This window comes from Ceratotherium simum, chromosome 10 (assembly GCF_057802395.1).
Source record: "Ceratotherium simum simum isolate JZ-2026a chromosome 10, ASM5780239v1, whole genome shotgun sequence".
NCBI classification, from domain to species: domain Eukaryota; kingdom Metazoa; phylum Chordata; class Mammalia; order Perissodactyla; family Rhinocerotidae; genus Ceratotherium; species Ceratotherium simum.
The window spans coordinates 45,189,976-45,202,999 of NC_141909.1; positions in this window are offsets into that span (position 1 = coordinate 45,189,976).

The following is a 13,024-nucleotide window of genomic DNA, read 5'->3' on the forward strand; positions in this document are numbered from 1 at the left end:
AATGAACCCTCTTTAATCTTGCTTACTCGATCTTGCACTTTCACTTAACTTCCATTTCACTCAAACAAAGAGAAAATTTAGGGCTATTGTTCAAATTCATGGATAGATGTCATTTAACTGATGATGTTAGTGCTGTCAAGTTAATTGACTTGAATTAATTGATTCTAGTCGACCCATATTTTATTTTTATTGTAAATGTTTTTTAAATGAATCATATATAAAGAAGAGAGTATAAATCATGTATGGAGAAATCAGTAAAAACCTATATAATCATAACATTGGTTAAAAAACAAGTTCCAAGATTGTAGAAGACTCCTGTGTAGATCACATATGCCTCTCTAGTCCTTCGATGTAACCAAGATATTGACTTATCTGACAAAATTCTCTTGCTTTTTTGAAATATAGTTTCTTTACCTATATGTCCATCCTTGAACAAAAATAGGTTAATTTTTCCTGCTTTTCAGATTTGTTGAAATGGAGTCACAGTGGATATATTAACTTGTGGACTATATCCAAGTTGATGCATGATGCCGTGGTACACTCATTTTCAGTGAAATAAGAATCTACTGTATAAGTATGTGATTTATTTTTCAGTTCTATCCAGGACTGGCTATATAATTTGTGAGGACCCAATTCAAAATGAAAATATGAGTCCCCAAGTTTAAAAAGTATTAAGAATTTTAAGGTGGTGACAGCAGAGCATTAAACCAAGCATAGGGATCTTTTAAGTGTGAAGCCCTTTAAGACTGCATAGATCACATGATTGTGAAGCTAATCTTGATTTTATTATTGATTTACATGTGGGATATTTCTATTTTTGTTTTTATTTTCTTTTCTTTTAGTTAACAACATAGTGGCTACAAACATCCTGCTAAATTTCTCCGGGAGCACACGTTCAAGAATTTCTCTAGGGTACACCAGAGTCTGTTTGCTGCTTAAAGGGTAGGCACTTGCTAAAATTTAGTAGCTAATGGAGAGTTGTTTATCAAAGCGCTTAGTACAAGTTACATTTTCAACACAGTAGATTAGATTTCCATTATTTCACATCCTTACCAGTCTATTGTACGCTTAATGATGGTAAAAGTATCCCCTTGTGATTTTAATTTGTTTATTAATAAAATAATGATTAATCTTCCTTTCATAACCTGTTGTGATGATAATCAGGATTGAAATTTCACTTACTCTATCAATGTGAGGGAAATTGACATCTTCACAATATGTTTTGTAATCATTAAACATTGTATATATCTCCATTTGTAATCTTTTTAAATGTCTTACTTTTTTTTCCTGAGGAAGATTCACCCTGAGCTAACATCCTTTGCCAATCTTCCTCTTTTTTTCATTTTTTTTGTGTGAGATGCTGTTATAGCATGGCTGCTAACAGACAAGTGGTATAGGTCCACACCCAGGATCTGAACCGGGGCCGCTGAGGCAGAGTTCACCAAACTTAACCACTAGGCCACCAGGGCTTGCCCCACTATTTTATAATTTTTTGTGTAGAATTCTTATAGACTTTTAATTAGACTTTTCCCTAGTATTTGATAATTTTCATTTAAGACTTTTACCTAGTTTCAGTTATTTTTAGTGGAATGTTTGTCTGAATAAGTCTGACAAATAATAGAAAATGAGGGCCCCCATTTCCTGCTATTAATTATCAAAATTTTCGCGTAATCTATATTTGCTGTCTCTATTTTCTGATTATATGACTTTACAATCTATTTTTGATTTGCTAATCTGCTAAGATTTAGTTCTTCTGAAAGATCACTGACCATCTAATACCAAAGCCAGATAAATTTGAATCTTTTAAACTTGGTTCCTGTTTGACATCTCTCTACATTTCCTACTTTCCTTTTTAAAGCTCTCTTCTCTCTTGGCGATAGTGCACATTCTTGATTCCTTACTTCCTTTTCAACATGACTCCAGAGATTCACCCTTATGGATAAAAGCATTTTCCTAAGTTTTTGCCTTGATCATTTGCTTTATAAAAAATAGTTTTTCAGTAGTTCACCTCAGTATTTCCAAAGCTCTAAGCATCGTATCTTGTCAACAACTTTCAAATTTATATTGAAAATATAACGTCCCTTTTAACTTAGTATTCAGTTTCCAGTTATTTGCCATATCCATATTTTTTCCACACAAAATGTCTTATAATTCAACAATGACTAAATTCACATATTCCTTTCATATCCCCCATGTGGTTGATGGTATCACTTTTATCAAAAAGGCGACAACTAAAATACTCAACTCTCAGGAAAGAGAACTCTGAGTAGCCCTAAGACTCTAAACTGATTTGCAGCATTTACATGATTTTGTCAGTGAAACTCTGTTCTTTTTGAAGGCAGTAAGTCAGAGATTCATGGATTTTTTTTTCATTGCCTTGATAGTAGATGTATTTTTTTGGACAAATTTACATAGGTTATTAAACAAAAAATAAATCCCTCAAATAATTTCAGTTCAGTCTGCATTATAAAATTTCATACATCTCTCCTAGTCTCAGTATCCTGCTGAGAACTTGCTGCTTTTCTTCTCAGTATGTACTCTCAGCATTTAGCTCCCATGTAAATTTTCACATTGGTTGTCCACTATATAGGTTATGAATAAATCATATGAATTTCAGGATCTGAAAGTTCAGCAAAAACAAATAATGAAAAACAATAAGAAGATTTAAAGTGTTTAGGTTGGATAATAAGAACAGAAAACATTTATGGAAAGCTTATTATATTCCAGGGACTGTGAGAGGCATTTTGCATGCAGTAATTCACTAAATTTTCACATAGATTGTAATGATTTCCTAATTTCAGAGAGGAAAAATTGAAGCTTAGAGAAGCTAAGTAATTTACCCAAGACTACTCAAAGCCGTTGAGCCACTTGGCTCAGAATTGGAAGATTCAAAAGCCTGTGCATTTAAATGGTCTTCCTTGTGGTTCTGCTTCCCACATAAAGAAATGCATGATGACAGAAGGCAGTAGCTTTATCTAATTCAAGAAAACAGTGAAAAAGAAATATTGTCTAGACAGCTGTGAAACAAGATTTCCTCAGTGTATGAATCCCAAAAGGACTTCCTCAATTCTGATTGAAGTTACTTTGAGCACAAAAATTTCAGGCCATGAAGCTCAATATAATACTCAACTTCTTTGTCTGTTTCTAAAACATCTATTCAATATTTATATGCCATATGTTTTCCCTCTTGTATCTCAAATCCATCATATTCTTTTTATTACCATTGCACCAATGATATACTTGGGAATAAGTGAATCATAGCTACACTCTTTGAATAGCAGCAATCTTTCTAATAACTATTGCTCTGGACTGAATGTTTGTGTCCCCCCGGAATTCATATGTTGAAATCCTAGCCCCTAAGGTGGTGATATTAGGAGGTGGGGCCTTTGGGAGACAATTAGGTCATGAGGGTGAAGCCAATTAGTTTTGGACTTGGTCAGGACCTGTTACCCTTTGCTTTTCTATTTCTCTCTTTTGAAAGGGGAGTGTCTCTTCTGTATCTATCCCATCATTGTATTTTGGAAACACATACCATGTTTGATTTCACAGGGTTATAGCTGGAGAACAGTTTGCCTCAGAATAAATTTTACCTTTAGTTTAACCCATATCTGATTTAGGTGATATTTAACGACACTTTGGACTTAAGACTTCAAAGTTGATTCTGGAACAAGTTAAGACTTTTGGGCTATTGGGATGGAATGAGTTTATTTCACATGGGAAAAGGACAAGAATTTTGGAAGGTCAGAAGCTGAACGCTATGGACTGAATGTTTGTGTTCCCTCAAAATTCATATATTTAAATCCTAACCCCTACGATGATGATATTAGGAGATGGAGCTTTTGAGAGGCGATTAGGTCATGAAGATGGAGCCCTCATAAATGAGATTAGCACCCTTATAAAGAGTTCTGAAAGAGCTCCCTCCCCCTTTCTGCCATAAGGGAACACGGGGCAAGGACAGCCTTCTATGAACTAGGAAGTGGGCCCTCACCAGATACTGAATCTGCCAATGCCTTGATCTTACACTTCTCAGCCTCCAGAACTATAAGAAATAAAGTTCTGTCATTTATAAGCCACCCAGTCTATGATATTTTTTTATAGTAGCCTGAATGAACTAAGATAGCTACACACTTGTTTTCACTCATAAGGGAAGGATTAGAGACTATAATAGTGAGTTAAAATTTGTGCCTAAAATAGAATACTCTTTATTCATCATTTAAAGAAAAATAAGATAGGGGCTGGCCCAGTGGTGTAGGGGTTAAGTTCCTGCATTCTGCTTCGGCGGCCCAGGGTTCGCAGATTTGGATCCCAGGCATGAACATATGCTGCACCACTTGTCAAGCCATGCTGTGGGAGGCACCCCACATATAAAATAGAGGAAGATGGGCACAGATGTTAGCTCAGGGCCAATCTTCCTCACCAAAAAAAAAAAAAAAGAAAAGATAAAGCCTGCTTATGAAAAGATTTAGAGATTATCTCCAATTACTAAAAATAATAGAGAAGATGAAAATACAATAATTATATTTCATATACCCAAAAAGTGTAATAGCAAGGAAATAACAAGGGGAACTCCAAATTTAAAAAGTATAAAATAAGAAATATAATAAATTAGTTCAAACAAATAATGTAAATGAGTCCTTTTCATTATGACTTAAATATACCATTGTAGGCCATACTATTATTGTTCACAATTATTTCTTTTTCTTCCTGTGGGAGAATTATAATTCTCTGCCCTAAGGACCTCAGGATTGGTCATGTGATTTGCTTTGCCATTGAAATATAAGCAAAAGTGATACTTCCAAGCAGAAGGTTTACGAGTTAGCACATAGTTAGCCATGGTCTCTTTTCTTTCTTCTACTAAGAAGGGCAAAATTCTTGAAAAAAGACTGACTAGCTTCCTGGATGAAGGTGATGTAGACAGAACCCCACGGACTGATTGTGGATGTGTGACGATGAGCTAAAAATAAACTACTATAGTTGTAAACCACTGAGATTCTTGGATTGTCTTTCACTGGCACACAGTTTGTTCTATCAAGAATGAGGGACTGCTATCTAGAGAAGTTTTTTATCCAGATTAATAGAATCCTATCTAAAGAATATTCTACAGAGGATTTGAAGAATCATATAAACCCCTTTGACCCACTCCCATGCTCCAGCTATTATGCTCCCAGTTCTCTTGTTAGGCTGGTGATTCAGCCATGGGAAAAAAAAAAGTTAAAACCTCTCTCCTCACAGAACTTACATTCAGTGGAAAGAGAAAGGCAAATTTTACAGAATATTAGAAGGTGATGACTATCATGGAGAGTAATAAAGCAAAGAGTATTGATGGAAGGGTCCAGCGGTAGGGAGGGAACTGAACTTCTTAAATAAAGTTCTCAGGTAAGACGTCACTGAGAAGGTAACATTTTAGCAAAGACTTAAAGAAAGAGAAGAAGCAAGACTTGAGGGTACCTTGGAGAGGAGAAATCTTGGCAGAGAGAGCACCCTGGACAAAGATCCTGAGACAGGAATGTAATCACAGCAAGGAAAACAATGAGGCCTGACCAGAGTCAGTGAGAGAAAGCAGAGTAGGAGATAAGATCAAAAAGGTAATGTTATCCAGATCATGTGAGGCCTTCTGATTTTGGCTTGTATATTGAAGGAAATTGGCAACCACTGAAGAGTTTAAGCAGACATACAATGAGGTGCAGCATACATTGGCTGTTGTATTGTCCATGTACTAAGGAGGTAGAATCCAGCTGAACAGTTGGGAGGATTTACCTATGGTCCAGGAAGGAGATAAAGGTGCCTTCAACGGGGTAATAGCAGTGAGATTAGGTTGAATTCTGGATATAATCTGAAGATAGAGCCATTTGGATGTAATGACTGATTAGGAAGAGAATGTAATTAAAAGAAGGTGTCAGAGATGATCCAAGTCTTTACCGGAGTGACTGGAAGACTGGAACTGCTGTTAACTTAGAGAAATCTAGACGAATTGAGGTTTGAGAGGGTGATAAAAATCAAGAATTTATTACATTAATGGGCATATTAAGTTTGAGATGTCTATTAGATGTCCAAACGGAGATGTTGAGAAGCTATTGCAGGTATGGTCTGAAGTTGAGGAGAGCTGACAAGCTGCAAATATAAATTTAGGAGTCAAATAGATTGCTTTTCAAGCCGTGAGAGGGGTGGACATTTCTAAGGAAATAAAAGTTGAGGCCTGATTTTATACTCACTTGTATCATAATAATGTCTGATAAGGGAAGTGGTAAAGTTTAGGATTATAATCATAGTTTCAGAAATCCTCGTTAGGATAGCAGTGTTTATTAGACTTAAGAGTATAAATATGTTGATTGTCAGAGCCATTATCTGACATACATCATATATTCAAACCAACTAAAATATATGCAGTGTATATCTTCTCTTTCCTTAACAAGATGATATTATCTTGAGATTTTACAGGAAAATGACCAGATGTGGTCACTCATCTGAGCTGTATTCCTCAAGTCCTTAAGTGAGAGAATGATAAAAATATTAAGAAATTTCTTATGCAGGGTTAAGTTTGTTTATTAAAAAATAAGTATGTTCCAAACATAATTGAGTAAAAAAGGAGAGGGAAACATACTATCATATTATTTGAAATGAGAAAAGAATTATAACTATATTGAAGGCTTTTTTCCCAATTATTGCATTACTCTCTTTTCTGGGAAAATGTTCATTGTTGGTGATAATGTTAAATTACAAAAACAATTAAAGGAAATGAGCAAATGAGAAAACATAAAGAACAATAGAAATAGAAAAAGTGGGAAAAATTGTCAACCAATTTCTTCTAAACCATATGATTTTTATAGGGGAGATTCATCAAACCTTAGTTCTGTATGATTTTTAGAGGGCAGATTCAAAGCACCTTCAGGTGAAAGATAATCTACACAAAATATAGAAAAAATAAAATATATATATTCTTTATACCAATCTACAAAATCATGCCTCTCTTCCTGCCAAAAATAAAAGTAAACACAAAAACATCAAGGTACACACAGCAATAAACAGTCCTGACAGCTGTCAGCTCATAGCTGACATAATATTACCTGTTAGGCTATGGTGTTCCACTGAACATAAATAATTTCACAAACTCACAATATCAGATGAAATTACTCTATGATCCTGATGGAAAGAAGGAAACAAAATCTCTCTGCAATCACTTCTGAGCTCAAACATATAACACTGTGCAAGCAACAAAAAAACACAAATAGCCCCCTTTCTAAGCTACCACAAGTGACTGCTACTTTTTCAATTACAGTTTTAGCTTTGCTCTGTTTTTCCATCCTCCTAGAAAACAATTATTAAGACACTAACCAAGAGGGCCTTAATGTTCCCCTTAGCTTGACCTAACTTTAGTCAGCTTTCTTCCTGAAGAAAGAACCCTCGCTTCACTTTTCTCAGAGGGTTTACTTTAGAAAACTTTTTTTTTTTTTTTTAAAGATTTTATTTATTCATTTTTTTCCCCCCAAAGCCCCAGTAGATAGTTGTATGTCATAGGTTCACATCCTTCTAGTTGCTGTACGTGGGACTCGGCCTCGGGTTGGACGGAGAAGTGGTGCCTTGGGGTGTGCCCGGGATCCGAACCCGGGCCGCCAGCATCAGAGCGCGCGCACTTAACCGCCAAGCCACGGAGCCGGCCCTAGAAAACTTTTAATTGTGAAATCTTTCTCTGTTCCTCTGAGATGTACATCTTCTCCTAGCCTCTTGCCAGTTTTACAACCCAGAATGTCTTTCTCAAGGACCTGGAAGCCATCTCTTTCAAATACAATCATCAGGAAAGATGGCACCCCTATTTCCTAAACTCTATGGGATGGTAGGAGCCTAACTTTTTCAATAAGCACCAGTAAACAAACATAGATGACCTAATCACCTTGACCAACCTCCTGCCTAAAGTCCTCCAGTACTTTTCCATTAGATCACCGCAGTGTTTAAAAATTCTCCTTTTGTTTCAGTAGAGTTTACTTCAATTTTTCTCTCTGATTGCAAAAGCCTTAAACTCTACTGCAATAGTCTTCCTTGCATGTTTAACTCCACTTGGTACAATATTTTTGTTTGGACATTACTTGATAGAATTACCAATGCTTCCTAACAGTGTCCAATCTTGAAAGGTAATATGGTTCATTGAACCTTCATTCAAACCATCTAACACAACCACAAATCCTACAATAAGCACCTGCTAACATCCTCTTACTAAGATGCCCTATACTTCCAGATAATGTCTGTTGTTTGACTATTGGTGTGTTTCTGGTAAACCTGGCTGGTGAGTACCAACAAGACTAATGTCACCTATAAACATGGTGGGGGAATTCTAAATGAATTTAAAAATATGAATCCAAAGTTATTAAAACATTTTAAATCACAGCAAGCTGTGTTTTTTGGAGGAATGAAAAAATAGCTCTTGACTAAATTGTTAAAGCGTAATATGTGCCCAAATATTTACCTCCATAGTTTTTCAAATTCCTTTAAATTATCAAATAATAGATGAAATGGATTAATATACACACACACACATTCACAGCACAATTCATTCAGAGCAACATTAGAAAATGGGAAAAACAATTCTGTAATATTTCAAAATGTGTTAAATCTTGTTATTGCAAGGGCATGCCTTTTAAGCAGAGACTTGAAAGGCAAGCAAAAATCAGGCAAGGAAAGGCCTAAGAGTTTAATGAAACTTATCTGAAAGAGCTCAGAGAGTTGGGTCACGAAATTTGATGAGGCAAGTTTTAGGGAAAATGCTCAGATAACTTGACTTGAATTCTATCAAATATCTAAAAAAGAAATAATAACATATCTTCACAAACTCTTTCAGAAAATAAAGGAGAGGGGACATTTCCCATCTCATTCTACATGGCTAGCGTTACCCTGATACCAAAACCAGATATAGATATCACAAGAACATACAACTTAAGACCAATATTCCTCATGAACATTGACACATAAACCTTAACATAATATTAGCAAACCAAATCCGCCACCATATAAAAAATGATTATATACCAAGACCAAGTTTTACAATCTGAGAATCAATAAATGTAATACCCTTACTAATAGAAAAGGGTAGAGAAATAAAACTGCATCATAATTTCAATAAGTGCAGAAAAAATATTTGACAAAAACCAACATACATTCATAATAAAAAGTAAAAGTCAACAAACTAGGAAAAGAAGGGAAATTCTTCAGTCTGATAAAGGGCATTTGCGAAAACCTTACAGCTTATATTATATGTAATTATGAAAAACTGAATGCTTTCTTCCTAAGATTAAGAACAAGGCATGAATATCTACTTTCATCATTTCTATTTTACATTGTCTTGGAAACTCTACCCTGTACAGTAAGACAGAAATGAATGAAAGAATGAATAAATAAATAAATAAATAAGTAAAACTGTCTATTTACAGATGACATGATAACATAAGTAGAAAATATCATATCTAGGAATCCACAAAACAACTATTAGAACTAACAACAAGTTTAGTAAGGTTGCAGAATTCAAACTCAATATAAAAAATTAATTATATTTCTATACTTTAGTAACAAAGAAACCAAAAAGGAAAATGAAAGCAATTCCATTCACAATAGCTTCAAAAAGGAAAAAAAAACAACTTAGGCATAAATTTAACAAAAAAATTGCAAGTCTTATATTGAGAACTACAAAATATTGCTGAGTGAAATTAAAGAACATCTAAATAAATAGAGAAATGTTCTCTGCTCGTGGATTGGAAGACACAGCATTGTCAAGATGGCAATTCTCCTCAAATTCATTTATTAATTTATTGCTTTTTCTACAAATATCCAGCAGCCTCTTCTTAAAACTGCCAGTCTGATGCTAATATTTGTATAGAAATCAAAGTACCTAGAAAAGCAAAAATAGTCTCTCAAAAGAAGAACAAAGTTAGAGAATGTATACTTTCTGATCTCCAAACTTACTACAAAACTGTAGGAATTATAACAGTGTTTGGTACTGGTATAAGGATAGACATAGAGATCAATGGGATAAAATTGAAAGTCCAGAAATAGACCCTGGCATTTGTTCATTTTCAGTAAATGTACCAAAACAATTTAATGAAGAATCTAGTCTTTTCAACAAATTGTGCATGGGCACATTAAAAGAGAATAGATTTAGATTCTTACACCATACATAAACAATAGACTACAGACCAAAAACCTGTAGAAAATACAAGAGAAAATTTTTATCTTGGATTAGGCTAAAAGGCCTTAAATATGACATCAAAAGCATAGTCCATAAAAGAGAAAAACTGATCAATTTGAGTTAATCAAAATAAAAAATATTATGCTTCAAAAGACCCCATTAAGAAGATGAAAAGATAAGCCACTCTAGAAAAAATTTTTGCAGATCATAGAGCTAATAAAGGACTTCATCAGAATGTATAAAGGACTCTACAACACAATATAAAAACAAACATCCCAATTTAAAAATGGGCAACGAGTCGAACAGATATTTCACTAGAGAAGATATATAAACAGCTAATAAGCACATTGAAAGACATTCAACATTATTCATTAGGGAAATACAAATTCAATCCTCAATGAGATACCACTCTACACTCACTTCAAGGCTATAATTAGAGAGAGACACAATAACATGTTTTGGCAAGGACGTAGAGAACCTGGGACCATCATATAATGCTGGTGAGAATGTAAAATTGTACATTTTGGAAAATGTAACTCAACACAACAGTTCCACTATGAGGAATCTACTCAACAGTAGTAAAAACATGTTCACACAAGGCAGGTGCACAGTATTTGCAGCAGTATTATGAATTACACCCCAAAACTGAAAAAAATCCAGATGCCCATCAAATGATGAATGAATGGATAAACAAAATGCGATATATCCATATAATGGGATAGTATTCAGTAATAAAAAAAAACAAACAACTGATACATGCTGCAGCATAGGTGAATTTCAAAATCATCCTAAGTGAAGGAAAACATATGCAAAAGACTACATAGTGTTTAATTCTACTTATATAAACTGTCCAAAAAAGGGAAATTGACAGAGAAAGAAAGCAGATTGATGGTAGTGTAAGGTTGAGAGTGAGTGAGAGACTGCGTTAATTACAAATGATCATGAGGGAAAGGTTTGGGGTAATGGGAATGTTCCAGCGTTGGATTGTGATGATGGTTGAACAACTGCACACATTTACTAAAAATAAAGATAATAGAGGCCGGCCCTGTGACGTAGTCGTTAAGTTTGGCATGGTCTGCATTGGCGGCCTGGTTTGAGGGTTCAGATCCCGGGCTCAGACCTACAGCACTTGTCAGCTATGCTGTGGCAGTGACCCATATACAAAAATAGAGGAAGATTGGCACAGATGTTAGCTCAGCGAGAATGTTCCTCAGCAAAAAATAAAAAATAAAGATAATAGAGGAAGAGTGAGTTCCTTTATGTAGGTGTCTCTCAGAGGAAGTAAAATTGGACCGAGGACCTGGAGGATGGGAAGGATTCAGGCTAAGTAAGAGTATGGGGATAAGGATTAAGAGTGTCAAAATCCTTCCAGAATAAAGACCACGGGCAGCTGGTAAAAGGCTACCATACCATGATACAGTAAAGGTATGAAAACACAAAATGGGAAGTTGCTGATCACAAATTTTTCATGTCTGAAATGTTTGCCTCTCACCTCTCCTCTCTTGCTTAGAATCAAATGGAAATCTTCTTCCTATGGTGGGGGGGTGGGGGGGAGGGGAATGTGGGGTCTCAACCCCAATAGCCCTATACCCTGCCTGCCCTGGAAAACCCAGCCAAGGTGGAGGTGGGAGTGCCCAAGATCCTCTGTTTTATCTAGGAGTGTCTATTTGCTCACAACGGAGGGATCCAGCTCTTAAGACTGTATGTAGAATATAAAGTTAAATACATCTCATTCTACTCTGCTAGGCCTCCTTGCAGAGCAGTTGCCTCCTGCCACTGAAGAAGCCCTTCTTCTCTTCCCCTCCATCTCTCTCACACTCAGGGAGCTGGCAGCCCAAATAGCAACACAGACCCTGGGAAGGTTTTACTAGAGCAAAAGCAGGAAGATGCCAGGGAATGTACTTCTGATCATTGGGGGCCTCTCATAGGAACCTTGTCTGCAAATTATTAGGCAGCTTTTTATCAGCTGCTTCTAGCAAGGTGGGCTTTAAGGCTTTTGTTTAATTCTGTGCTTTCACTGTCTTGGAATTCTGAATAATTTATCTTTGAACTTGCATTTTGCAAGTAAAGTCCAAAGGGACAATGGAGCATGCATGTTTGTAGAAGAGAAAAGCACGTGTGTGTCTTCCACCATTCGTTACCATTTCAGTCACCTACAGTGTTTGTGATGCTCCACGAACACAGAATTCCTGTGGAACCACAACGCAGGGGAGTTAGTGAGACTCGAATGAGTATAAAATAAGAAAGTTATGTCTATGTCTGTGCAGGCGGGAGAGGTTAGTGCTGATAGCCCTATTTACTCTGAGAGGCCACATTCTGTTTAAACCAGAACTTGCATCAAATGCAGGAAAAAAAGCAAAGGTATTCTAAGACACATGAATGACCAAGAAACCATGTCACAAACTCTCTTACTTACGTGATTTCCCTATATAAGCCAACCACTTACATTTAAAATGAGGACAGAGAAGGAGCAGCAAACATAAGGCAATCCTTTCCTTTCAGTCTTTCCATATTCATCAGTAGGCTGAAGGTAGAGTGTGTGTATCAAAGGTAGTATGTGTGCATATCAAAAAGCAAAAGATAGTTGAGTTAGTTTTGTGTAGCGTTTCTACTCTTCCGGTAACAACAAAATACATATGTATGTATGAGCTATGAAATAAATTGTGAAATTTCAGTGATTCCACACACAAGTTAAATGCTCTCTTTCTTTGCATTTAAAACTGGTTATGTACAATATAAAAAGGAATAGTAAACTTTATGGTAATAAAATTTTATTTTTTCTTTTCTTAGAACACCATTTGGCAACTATGAAACAACATGACAAGCTTAGAGATTGTGATAAAAGCTTAATAT